This window comes from Brachyhypopomus gauderio, chromosome 18 (assembly GCF_052324685.1).
Source record: "Brachyhypopomus gauderio isolate BG-103 chromosome 18, BGAUD_0.2, whole genome shotgun sequence".
Lineage (NCBI taxonomy): Eukaryota > Metazoa > Chordata > Actinopteri > Gymnotiformes > Hypopomidae > Brachyhypopomus > Brachyhypopomus gauderio.
In genome coordinates this window covers 18726463-18738950 of record NC_135228.1, presented here as the reverse complement: position 1 = coordinate 18738950, position 12488 = coordinate 18726463, and the positions used below count along the sequence as shown (strand labels likewise).

Here is a 12488-nt window from a genome sequence, read left to right as displayed (position 1 = left end):
CTATGTATAAGGCCTTGGCATTACATTATGTTGATGAAAATATTGTAGCATTGGTGTCAAACAAGAGTCAAAGGACATTTTGGTTTGATGAACAAGCTTTTTATTGCAAAGGCAAAGACTTTAATAAGGCTCTTCCAGAAAAACTAGTCAGAATGGGGCTGCTCTAAAGGGCAAAACGGGAGAGTTAACTCATAGAAATGCATCGCACATTCACAGTTACACCCTGCACACGAAAAGCAGTGACACAACTAACAAATAAACTGAAGTAATGCATAAACGCAACTTTCGTATTAACTAACTTAATTACTCATTACTGATTTTAAATATTAAGAGAATACATGAGGGATGTGTAGTCACATGGATTGCTGGGAGTCCTCACTTCTCCACGCTGACCTTTACCCCCACTCTCAACGTCTGCTGACAGTCACCACAATATGACTTCAGTGCTTTAGCTGATGAAACATATAATAGGCAACATCATTACCTTTCAGATATACTTTTAAGGGTACTCTCAAACACAGAAATCTTAGACACATTAGACACCTTTGTGTGACTGCAGCTCTGTATTTTCTGTCTGCAGTGTGTCCTCGTATAACTGCAAAGCCATACTGGACAATGATGGATGCGGGGAAGTCGGATCAGGTTAGTTTGAGAGGCTAGCTCTGGATCGGACCGCACCGTTTCATCATTCTTACTGGGATTCTCAACATATTAAGAGTCAGGCCCACTTCTTTGTCCCCCTATTGTCCCAAGCACAGATACTGAATGATATCTACCTTCATAGGCTTTAGTTAAACCTGCACTTACGGGCGCGGATATAAAATCTAAGACATTTTCAGACTGTTTAGAAGCAGTTTGCATAATCTAATGATTGCAAATCTTCGTTTGTGGACAGAATAAGCAGGCCCGTTGACAGTCTTGCTGGGGCCCGGGACAAGAAAGTTTCATGTGTATGAAAGTTCCACTGTATTTCCCGCTGTTGGGCGGGTACCAGCCAGCTACGGTCGATGCTGGATCAAACCATTTTTCAGTGGGAGGCGGGGGCGTATGCACTTAATGGAAAATATGCAGATAGGTAAAAAACATATATTTTAGCCATTGAGCTTATTTTGAGTACAAAAATTTATATTAATGAAAGATTTCAAGATGATTTAAAATTATAGACTTTAAATAAAAAATAAATTGCTAGGCTCTTTGATGGGCCCCCTTGGCCCTGGGGCCCGGGACAACAGACCCGGTTGTCCCCCCCTGTCGACGGGGCTGAGAATAAGGAACTATAATACTTTTATTCCTACATTTACAGCATGTAAATATTAAATGAATAGGACACTCGTACCTATCAAAGTCAATTTTTACTATTTTTGTGTTGTCAAGAAAAAAAACTTTTGCATATATCTTAGATTTTCATTTCACCAGCATTTGGCCAAGAGTATTCGCCTAGTATTTTTTTATGTATGCTGTCAGGCCTGTTTTCTTGTCTGTATGTCTATCTAGAACTTCCATTATTGTTTCTCATAGCTTGGACTGTGTAATTTGATCTTGTTACTCATAGCATCTCTTAAAATGTCTCCCTACCAATACACCATGACATTATTATTTGCTGGAAATAAATGCATTAAAAGATAGTCCACCGCTGGGAAATCGAGAACTTATTTTTGACTGGACGTGATAAACATAGACACCAGTCTCCGTCTCCGTCTCTGTCTCTGTTTGTCCCGTGTTTACAGTCAGCTCACAGCTTTCCAGGGTGTGAGGAGGCAGCGTAGTGCTTGGGGCAAAGCAGTAGCCATGGAAAATGTTTATTAAAAAAAATATCCAGAGAGCAGAATGCAGGAAGCACGACCCTGAACAGCGTGAGGTGAAATGGCTCGTCATTGTCCGCCGAGCCAGCCTGCGATGGCCATCGCATGTTGAGCTAATTTCGCTCAGAGAGTCAGGTTTTCATCCAAAAGCGGAAACCCAGAGGAAAGTCAACTGTAAAAATAACACCATAGCTCAATCCACAACCTGCAGCCCGAGTGGAAACTGAAAAGAGAGACTTGTTTTATGATGCCCCAAATGGTGGGAAATCATACGATTTTCGTGTGGAATGAATTCTGTGAAACTATTCAATTTCACAATATGAAAACTACAGACCAGCTCAGACAAGTGAGCCAGCCCAAACAGTGAAGAGATGGAGGAGAGGAAAGCAGATAAGGAGGGAAACGGCAGCAAAGATTTCGATTCTGCCGGGTCTAATCCTGTTGCCAAAACATGACTGTGGTCTGGTCAAAATGTTAATCGAAGTGGAGCTTAGACGTTGGAAATGACAGTCATAGTGCCGAGGTGCGTGCGATGTGTGCGCTTGGGTGGAGATTACTGGATTCTTACGTTTGTCCTAGAGTGTTCACCTTCACTCTGCATCCTTCCATGAACCCTGCACACAGTGACGGATGAGTGATGAAAGCTGAAAAATTAAGGTTTCATAAAACATCACCCCGCTCTGTTCCCAGCGACCCTGTCTACCCAGTGACAGACTGAGGAAATCTCATTTCCTCTCCCCAGGTCCCCCTGATGCCTGTTTTCATAATGTTATGAGTCACAGTTCAGACTCACTGGGAACTCACCCCCTCATGTGGACTTACTCCATCTAATCCTCTGGGCAATAAATTTGCAGTAGTATGGCCTGAGCCTGGGGATTGGACATTTATTAGAAACGTTTGTTAATGGTCTGTTTTTAGATTAATGATGCAATTTAACTCTGCACACAGATAATAAAGAATTTACTAAAAATGTCCATCAAAAGTATCAATCTGTTTTTTTTACCTTGCAGTCTAGATTTTCAATGAACAATATAACAAATACTCACTGTCACTGATTCACCTTTCATCATGTTCTACTGCATTCAGACTTCTACCTTTTAGCATGGGCAAGGATTCAGGGCTGCACTCTGACTTGTCCTGCACGTAGTCTTGTAGACCACATTGTACGTAACAGATGAGTATCTTGTTTCTTTCTTCCCACCTGTTGCCCCAAGGTCACCCCAAGGTCTGGGAACTCTTGAAGGGTAAAGGGCTTGATGCTTGTGCCCCCACCCCTCCGCATCACTGCCTCTGGCCCCTCTGTGACCCCTGAGCTGCCCTCCACACCTCACTAACCCCTGAAACTCTTTGTGATGTTGGTGCGGGAAGAGTCTAGTTGACCCCGTGTCAGACCCGCAGCTAGACTGCCCAGACCTGTCTCAATTAAGTGCCTCTTATCTTTCCTTGCGGGACATGTCTCATTATTCAGCCCAAGTCTCTGTGCTGATTTACCTCTTTTATTGCTCGATATCAGACTGCTGTTGGACTACCTTTCTAAAATCTTTTTTTACAAGAACATTGCACACCCTGATTTCCCAGAAAGGGCTTCCAGTCTCTCTGTCATGATTTAACCTTAATAACGGACTTACCCCCTAGTACTGAACTCATATGCTTCCCGTTATGTCTCTGCCCATACTGGGCTACTTATATGACTCTGTGAATCATAGGCCCTTTGTGTCTGACTGTATCCAAGACTCACTAAAACAATTCCGGAGGAGCCTAGCTTGCACGTGCTCAGACAGAGCCTAGGCCCACAACTCTGTAGAGCAGGGTTTCTCGAAAATAGCTACTACAAAAAGCATTACTCAAATAACACTCAATCCAGAAACTCGGCATTTACACACATACCCCTCCACACTTCCTTCCTTCATATATAGTACGTGTCTAACTTCATCATACCTGCTAACGATAACTAAGTACATCTCATAACTCTTGCATAGCCTAGGGGAGCGGGCTCTTCCTTTAAAGCAGTTGTATCAGGAGTCAGCAGTGCTGTGGTCTGGGCATATTGTACCGAGTGCAACAGTGTGGTTTAACTGGAAGGGGAGAGGCACGTGGAGGAAAGGGAAGAGGTTGGACGGAAACGAAGGCGCGGGACGAGGTGATTAGCTAGTGATTCATCAGCTCTTCCTGCAGAGTGGCCACACTGATGAGGCTTTAATAAGTGCACAGTATGCACAATACGCAGACAAGGGTCTCGGCCCTAATGCAGCAATTTGCAGACTCCAGCTTTTCAGATGTGAGGAGCAATAAAGCATGCCGGCGATAAAAATGACACAATTACCGGAGCACTCCTGATGCCTAATTGCATCTGATCACATTTTAGCTCCTGCTTGTCGTTCCCCGGTAAACTCCTTGGTGCTAATGAAACCCTGGTGGGACCCGACCCGTTTCAGCAGGGTCAGCCCGACCACATAGAGGGGAGGGAAGTGAAGGCCTGAACCAGCAAGGCTGCTCACCGTTAAAGGGTGCTTGGGTGATTCAGTGCTAGCTACACAATCCCAAAACACGCTGCAGAGTCTTTTATAGCAGCTATTAATGCTCCGACATTTTGTCCATCCTCATAACACAGGCAAGTGATTTAATAGAGCTTTGAATGTGCGAGCTGAAAGGTTTGATCCATTACAAGGCTGCATGAAGCTTGGATGTAGATTCATGACTGGTCATGCCTACTTTCATTCTTATGTATAGCTCTTTGTCTAAATGGTATAGTTCTGTATGTTATAATGCACTTGCTTTTTGTAGCTTTTCATATAATAGACTGCGTTTTTTTTTACTCTTATTCTATCCAAATGGGGGCCATTAGTCTGATAATTAACACACAATATCATCCTTATCTACCTGACCTCTCTGTCTGTAATGTGAATGTCATACTACTGTGGGGCTTCAGAATGGCCCATTAGATGAAACTCACTCCAGCACAGTTGTTTATCTGAGTGGATGCTGTCTTGCGTTGCCACACTGAGGGATTTCCACATAAAAGCTTCCTCCAGTCCAAACCGACTCGTCCTTTGTCCTCATTATGTTGCAGTTTTGGCTGTTAGGAAGTTAATGAGCTGCAAGGGAGTGGTTTAGCCCACCATCAGACCTGGGCTGGTCCTCCACGGAGATATTTATGGGTTTTACATGCGGCTCTTCTGTTCAATTAGAGCCCATGAAGAAACCCCAGAGAGCGCCGGAGAAACAGGAACCAACCGACAGCAGACGTAATTAGAGTTTACCTTTGACAGGGCAGCTCTCCGGGTTAGAGCCACGGAATGATGAGAAGGGGACCTGTTATGATGCCTGCAGTGTTTATACATACACTCCAGACTTTGTCATTACCAAGTTGGTCATCAGTCACTCTGTTGCGCTGTGTGTAGCTGCTGCCTACCCGTGACACCACATGGCCGAGGACAGCGGACATGGATGATGTGTTGTTGTGTGGCGAGCTTGGTTTTTAAGAGCCAGCACCACTATTGTGTGTCTAATATTCTCTGGATTGAATATACGGAATGTGTTTACTGTGATGTTTGTGTGATGCTTTTCTCTGACCTTTTCGTCAGTGGTAGAAGTGCACTTTATTAGGGTAACTGCTATTACTCCTCACGAAACTCTTTTTACACTTGTGGGGACCATGACTGATATAGTCAAATGTTTGTCCAGCAATGTTTGTGGTATATGGACAAAAATATTAATTATTTTCCTTTTTTGTGCATATAAAGCTCCACAAAATTAAATTCACTCTATCTTCTCAAACAGAGACATGCAGTAGGCACATCTTCATAAAAATATTCTGGCAATCATGATGTGAACTTCAGTGAATATGCATTTGTGAACACCAGTGTGCCTAAGAGGAAACAGAGTGAAGAGAGTCCTGTTTTCTTAGTTGTGGATCGTAACAGCAGCCCACATTTGCATTATAAACTGAGTGTGAATAGCCACTGAACACTGTTGACGTGTCTGCATAAATAGCATGACAAAGATCAGAGCAAAGGCTGAAATGATTTGCTTACAGACTGCACCCAGTATGCCAAAGTCCCTGTGTCCTACACAACTATAAGCCAAATTACTCTTGCAGAACACGTCTGTGGTATGACTGACATAAGGAAACACTTGCAAAATTCATGCTTAAGTCACTTACCTTGGATGCAGGCTGAGTTGAAATGATGTGTTTTGAGAGGTAATCAAGCTCAGCTATGGCCGTCCTCAGATTAGCAGCAATGAAGCCTGATTAGATCACTTCGCGTTTAAGCGCTGTTATGACAGACGCTTTCCATGACTGCGAATCTAAAAACGCACCGCTGCGTTTCCGCACTGATGTGCATGGCACGGGGAACGTGAGTAATGCCATGTTTGGCCTGTTTGCAGGCAGACGCGCGCGCGCACGCACGCGGTGTCGGGCCAGTTAAGGTTTGTTGACATTCAGACAGCCGGGACTCGGCCTCTCTGGGTGTGCGGAGAGGGAAGCGCTGATATGCTGCCTCGCTGGCTTTATGTGATAAGAAAACACAGCATAAAGCATCCATGCTCAAAGGGAATAATAGCATTTGACAGATTCTTCATGCTTTCTTACTGATACGTTCTGAAACAGGGTTGGGTTGAACGCGGCTTTGGTTCGCGTCAGCAACAAGGCCTGATAAAAGTAAACCACAATATTTAAATTACACGAACTGTTCGGCGTATCTCAGCTTATATTATTGAGAGCAACTTTATCATCCCACAGTGACTGTGACATGTTGGGAACCTTATTGGGTCCAAGTTGTGACCAGAGAATTCGCTCGTTATTCTGACACACTGCTAATGCCATATTCTCTCATTTCGCCGGTATCCGTCGGCGAATATCCGAGTAGAAATAGCAGGTAATCTATGAGCTCTGGTAAAACACTAAATATCATTGTATTTGTTGAGGTAGGCCAGCGATAGAGGGCATGCATTAACGTAACTTTTTTGACGAAATGCGCAAAAAGGAAAAAATCTGACGTTATGAGTAGCAAAACATTCTGCAACACGGCTGTGTTTATTGGGGACTGGGAATCAAACAAGGGATTATCGTTTTAAATTAAAAGCAGTAGGCTTCGACAACAATTTATCCAAATGACCAAATAACCAGTGGTCCATGGACATCGATATGTGAACATGAATCGAGCTTCTTGACATTTAGGCTGCATATGTATCCTCCTGATGTAGACGGGGAAACACACTAAGCCAATAGTTTCATGTACATAAAACAACCTTTATGATTTATTACTACTTTTTTGGCATCCATACAGTAGACTAACGGTGTAACTGTCTTTCCGTCACCATGACGTCACGTGAATACTCTATAATGAGCGTGAGGTCAGACCAATTAATGCTGCGCAGGTGCAGCTGCGGGCTTCGTGCGCGCGCGCAGCGGCCATGGTGGCAGTTCCATCCTACTTATCGTCTCGCGCTTCCACCTGCTGTCACCCAGCTTCGGTCTCGTGCCTCGAAATGAGCCTCATCGCTCAGCAGCCACGAGCTCTCACATGATAACCTGAAGCGACTTCTATTAATTTTTCATTATTTCATTAAATTGTCAGTCCATTGTGCCTGTGGATTTTTTTTTTCGCCTTTGGATTTTTTGCTGAAACGACGAGTCTCGTGGCGCGTCACAGCCAGACTCCTGCCACTACACTGGGTAGCATTTTTCATCACGTCCTGGCCTTGTTTTTAGGCTGTAGCAGGGAAAAGCCTATTGTTAATGTCAGTGGTTTCTGGAGCTTGCACAGGCTATAGCTGAAGTAATGTGACTAGTTTTTATTTGGCTAGTACTGCTTTGAATAGTCAAAGATTAGCCTTGTCAATCAGCCGTCACACTTCAGTCAAGTGGAAGGTTCTTTCTTTGTTCATTAGTCTCAATTTGTTTGCCGACATCATTGACTAGTAAAATGAGTTTGAATGTGGATATTTGTTTGCCTTTAACATGACCGTGCTTTACTTAAGGCAGAGTTGTAGGCCTGCTATAAATGTTTTAGAACAGTGTACTTCAGTACAATGACATTTGCAAAATATTGGTATACCAGACATAGGGTGTAGTGTCATTGCACTGAAGGGCACTCTGTAGAAGGTTTTATGATACTTATGGAAGTCCTTCAGGACAATTGACTTAAACACACAAATATTTGATGTCAGGGTATCATATCTATCTATGTCAAGAGATGCAGATTTATTATGACATTAGGATGTTATAACACTATAGAGTGAAATGACAGCATGCCATGAGATTTAAACATTGAAGCTTAGCATTTCTTGATATGACCTAAACAAGATGGCTGGTAAAAGTTAACATCTTACAACCTAATTTTTGTTCAGTTGTAATAGCTACCTCATATAATTTAGTATTACTGTAAGTTATCAGTATCATATAAAGTATTATGGCACACCAAGAAAACAGCTACAAAATCGGTTGTGAATACACACAATGGTATTCCTCTCTAGCTAGTACCATGACAACCTAATATCGCCAGAAATCATTTGTCATTTGATATGGTTATGTCAACTTGACATCAAAGTTTATTAAAGCAGGTCTTGTGACAGCTGCCTCTTCTTGGAATAAGCATTTATAATTGTCTGTATGTTTGTCAGTTGTCACGACAGACTTATGTAGGTGTCTTGCAGCCTTTGAAACCATGCCATTTGGTAAAGTGTCACTGCAAGTGACAGGTAATGCATCTCTAGCTGATATGGGATGGAATTTGCAGTATAATATGATCTAGTTTCAAATATCAATTAAAAAGGCAAAAGTATCAGTGCAAGGATGGAAAAATGAAGAGAAAATGGGTGAGACGGAGGTATTTGTTGTTTTTTCAATGCTAATACACTCTAATCCACCCTAAGCGAGACTGATCTGCTCTGCCTTATGCCACAGGTGGTAATGAGATTAGAGAACATATGAAGAGTTTCAAAAAAGCAGCGAGAAGATAATGAGAACATATGAGAACTGCTGTTCTCCTCGGGGAAGCGTGAGACTCTCGTCAGCTATACAGGGAACGTGCTCCATGAATGTATAATTAGTAAGGTCGTTCTCTTAGCAGTGAGCAAGCATACTGTACTCAAAGCTGAAGAGCTCTGATGTAGTGCAGCAGGATGCTGAAGATATTGATTTTATGTGCCTTTGACCTCTTTGTGTGCAGTATTGTTTATTTTGTTGACTTGAGGCCTGGAATAATCAATGTGGATATTTGGGAACTTGGATGTGGAAACTCCAAGTTGCTTCATATCATTGTTTTATATATCAAAAAACATACAGTACATGTTTTTGATGAGTAAGTTTATATATATGCAGTATAGCTCTGATGCTTTTCTGAACATCTCCCCTAGCCTAACTACCCTACCTTTGCAGTTTAATTGTACAACAGCCTGTACATGACTGCACCCTGATAGAAAATGCAGATTCTAATTACGTCACGTCATTCGTGTCCACAGGAACTGTAATTCAGCCTCACATTTCAAACAACATTTTGAAACGTACTAGCTTTGAGTAACTTCATAAATGCAGATTAAGAATTTGATTATCTTCATGACCTCATGTCCTCAGATCTGGCAAAAAAAAAAGTTAGGGAGTCTACTGCAAATAAGCAGAGTTCTCCAGTCAGCCCAGCCGTCCTTCAGACACAGCTCTACATTTGTCCCCACATGTCCCATCTTGTCACTGAGATCTGCTGACATCTATCTGCCTTTTTGAACAGTACCATGGGGATCCAAAATGGATTACCTCATCAGCTGAAGACACCACTCAGCGACACTTCATGGCCCCTGCTCCTCGTGCTCAAGTAGTGGAAGCCTAGCAGGTCAGTGAGACCCTGATCGCACTCGTCTGCTGTCTCTCTCATTTCATTCGTTTTCTTTCCCCCCAGCAGAATCTTGGTAGGGAGGCACGGGGCAGTATAGAGTTATGCGGGTTTTTAGAGTACTTAGAGTAGATCTAGGATTTAATTCACCAGAAAACTGTTGTGCCAGTCAGGAGTGATTGAGTGCGATGTATGGAACAGGCTTATCTGAGGGCAAATGTACAGGAACGAGTAGTGAACATGAAATCACCCAGGAATTACCCGCCATTCTACCCACACCCAACAGCTTACAGAGCAGCAGTGAGTTAATACTTTATGAAGGACATAAATAATAAAAACCAAATATATAAAAGAAATGAAGTCTCCTGCAAATGCATATTCTGATGATGGCGCTAGACATTAATTTCGCTTATTAAACATTTTGACAGTGTAATGGAAATAAAATACAGGTGCCAATCAAAATGGATCAACACATCTGGCTGGCCAGAGTCCTCCTAAGTGATTACACTTCCATATTAGTGTACTCTCTTTAATTTCATTGCTTTGATAACATTGTCAGTCAGCATTCACCATTATTTGACATTCCCTCGATCTGAACACCCTAATCTGCAATGTTTTAACATCTCAGAAGTATTTTGTGAGATGCATTCCTTGCCCAGACCCAGTCACCCTGCTTTCTGAACAGGCCACGTCGGTGGATGCAAAAACATATACGGACCCCGTGCTGGCCGGCGAGCGCAAGGAGCCACAGCTGCTCCGGTGTGGTGTTTTTACAGTGGACATGGCAGGACTTCCCCCACCCCTCCCCTGGAGGAGACGTGGCCCTGGTCAGATTATAATGAGGTGAGCGATCTACACTCGCTCCATCTTACCCATCCTTAATTCCACGTGAAGTCCCCTTTCCTTGGGCAAGCATCTGGGAACGCTCCAGGAAAGACGCGAGAGCACACCTCGGCTTCGGAATGTCAACCAGCAGCCGCGTTCGGGTGGCAGAGGAGATGTCTGAGGATGAATAATGAAAAGACGAGCAGGCAAACATGTTTTTTCACAGGACGCTGCCCACAGAGATGCCACCCAGCACGGAAGGTGCAGCTGCGCTTAAATTGCGAGCTGTGGTCCAGGAACGTGCAGCATCATGTTGGCACAGAGTGGACAGTGGAATACTAATATGCCCCGAGCAGCACAGACCCAAATCCCACTGATCTCCACATGGTGAGGAGGCTTTAGTCTGTGGGTTCGAGGTGTCACTTCAAACATCTGCAACATTGTCATGTAATGGCAAAAGCAGTTCTGTGAGTTCTCTCCATGATTCAGTTAAATACCAGGCTTAGTAGGTGTATAATACATATGTAGACATTGGTAGGCTTGGTGCCCCAAATAGACACATTGATAAACAATAACTTTTCAGTTGCCACAGGATTAGTCACTTGACATGACAGGAATTCTGAAAAGGTGCCTTTAAGGGCGTACTCACACTAGGCTCTGTGATCCGGGCCCGGGCACGGTTGCCTGCCGAAGCACGGTTCGTTTGGCTAGTGTGAGCGCTCCAAACCGTGCCCGGGCCCGGATCAGTTAACCGTGCTTGGGCCCGCTTGAAGAGGTGGGCCAGGGCACGATTCATGTAGACTCGGGCACGGTTCGCTTCTAGTGTGAGCGCAATCCGTGCCCGGGCCCGCTTGGTGCCTCGTGTGATTGGTTCATTTCGCTGGAACTCAAACATGACGTCAGTGATTCGATGCTCACGTTAAACAGTCATAGCGGCAAAGCGATTAGCAGACAATCGTTGTGTTAAATTATCGATAAATCTGTGCTTGCACCGTGTTTCTGCACTCCCAAAACGACTCCAAAAATACAATAAAAAGAGAATCGTGAACTCCATAGTGTTGTGCGAGCGCGCTTTTTTTCCAAATAAAGCAGCGTTGTGATGACGTAAGCGTGCTCGGGCCGGGTTGCTGAAGCCAGTGTGAGTGCAGGCCAGAGGGGGAGTGGGGAGGGGGGATAACCGGGCCCCAGCACGGAACCAGCAAACCGTGCCTAGTGTGAGTACGCCCTAAGTAATAGGTAATTCTTTTAAAAAGTTTATTTATGAACAAGCAGATTATTATGGGTAACTATGGGCACGTTACATTTAAAATTTGTTTTAATTCTTTAACACTACTTTATAAACATCCTGCATGTTAAACAGTCATTTAAGATTAAAAAAATGTACTGTAGACATCTAATCTGTTTCTTAAATCAGCAGGACACTAGAAGATTTCTGTCATGAAAATTTTTTGACTGAAAAGTAGCCTGAAATTTTATGACCTGAAATGCACATAAGGAAAAAGAGTCATAATTTGTTCACATTAGTTTGGAGTTCAACAGGCTTATGTCTCTTTTGTAGCAAGCAAATCAAAATTCAGTTGTCCTTCTGCTTATCAATATACAACATGTGTTTTGTCAAAGGCACATGTTGTATATAAAGAGCCCATTATCAAAATTTCTGTTTTGTAGGAATAACTGCAAACTAGAGTCTTTTCAGAACTTTTATAGAACATTATAGATTATTCTCTTTCTTTCACTCTCTAATTACAATCCTTCACACAGGGGAAAAAAACAATTAACTTTTTTTTTTAATACTTCTTTTTTCGATCAATGTTCATCATAAAACATTCATCATAAAAAAGTTCCTATTCTTTGATTTCAGTAATTGGTATTCCTAGAGTCATTTTCATTGACTCAAGTTTAGTGGATTCTTTTGGCTTCTTTCAAAACAGGAGAATGACACTTATGCACCGTGTGTCCTAGCTGTCTGAGATAATGTTAAAAAAATGGAATGAAAGAGTAACGTCGCAGTTGCCAGCAACACTGTTCT

The 12488-nt window shown here is 43.0% G+C and overlaps 1 long non-coding RNA gene across 1 annotated transcript; it reads right to left on the bottom strand.

The window, feature by feature from the left end:
- Nucleotides 1-368: 368 nt before the first annotated feature.
- On the bottom strand, nucleotides 369-6145 carry LOC143481786 (uncharacterized). Its single transcript, XR_013122080.1, has 3 exons — nucleotides 5965-6145; nucleotides 2371-2416; nucleotides 369-452 (listed from the first exon to the last, which is right to left on the bottom strand). It is a non-coding gene; the product is annotated as an uncharacterized LOC143481786 (long non-coding RNA).
- Nucleotides 6146-12488: the final 6343 nt, after the last annotated feature.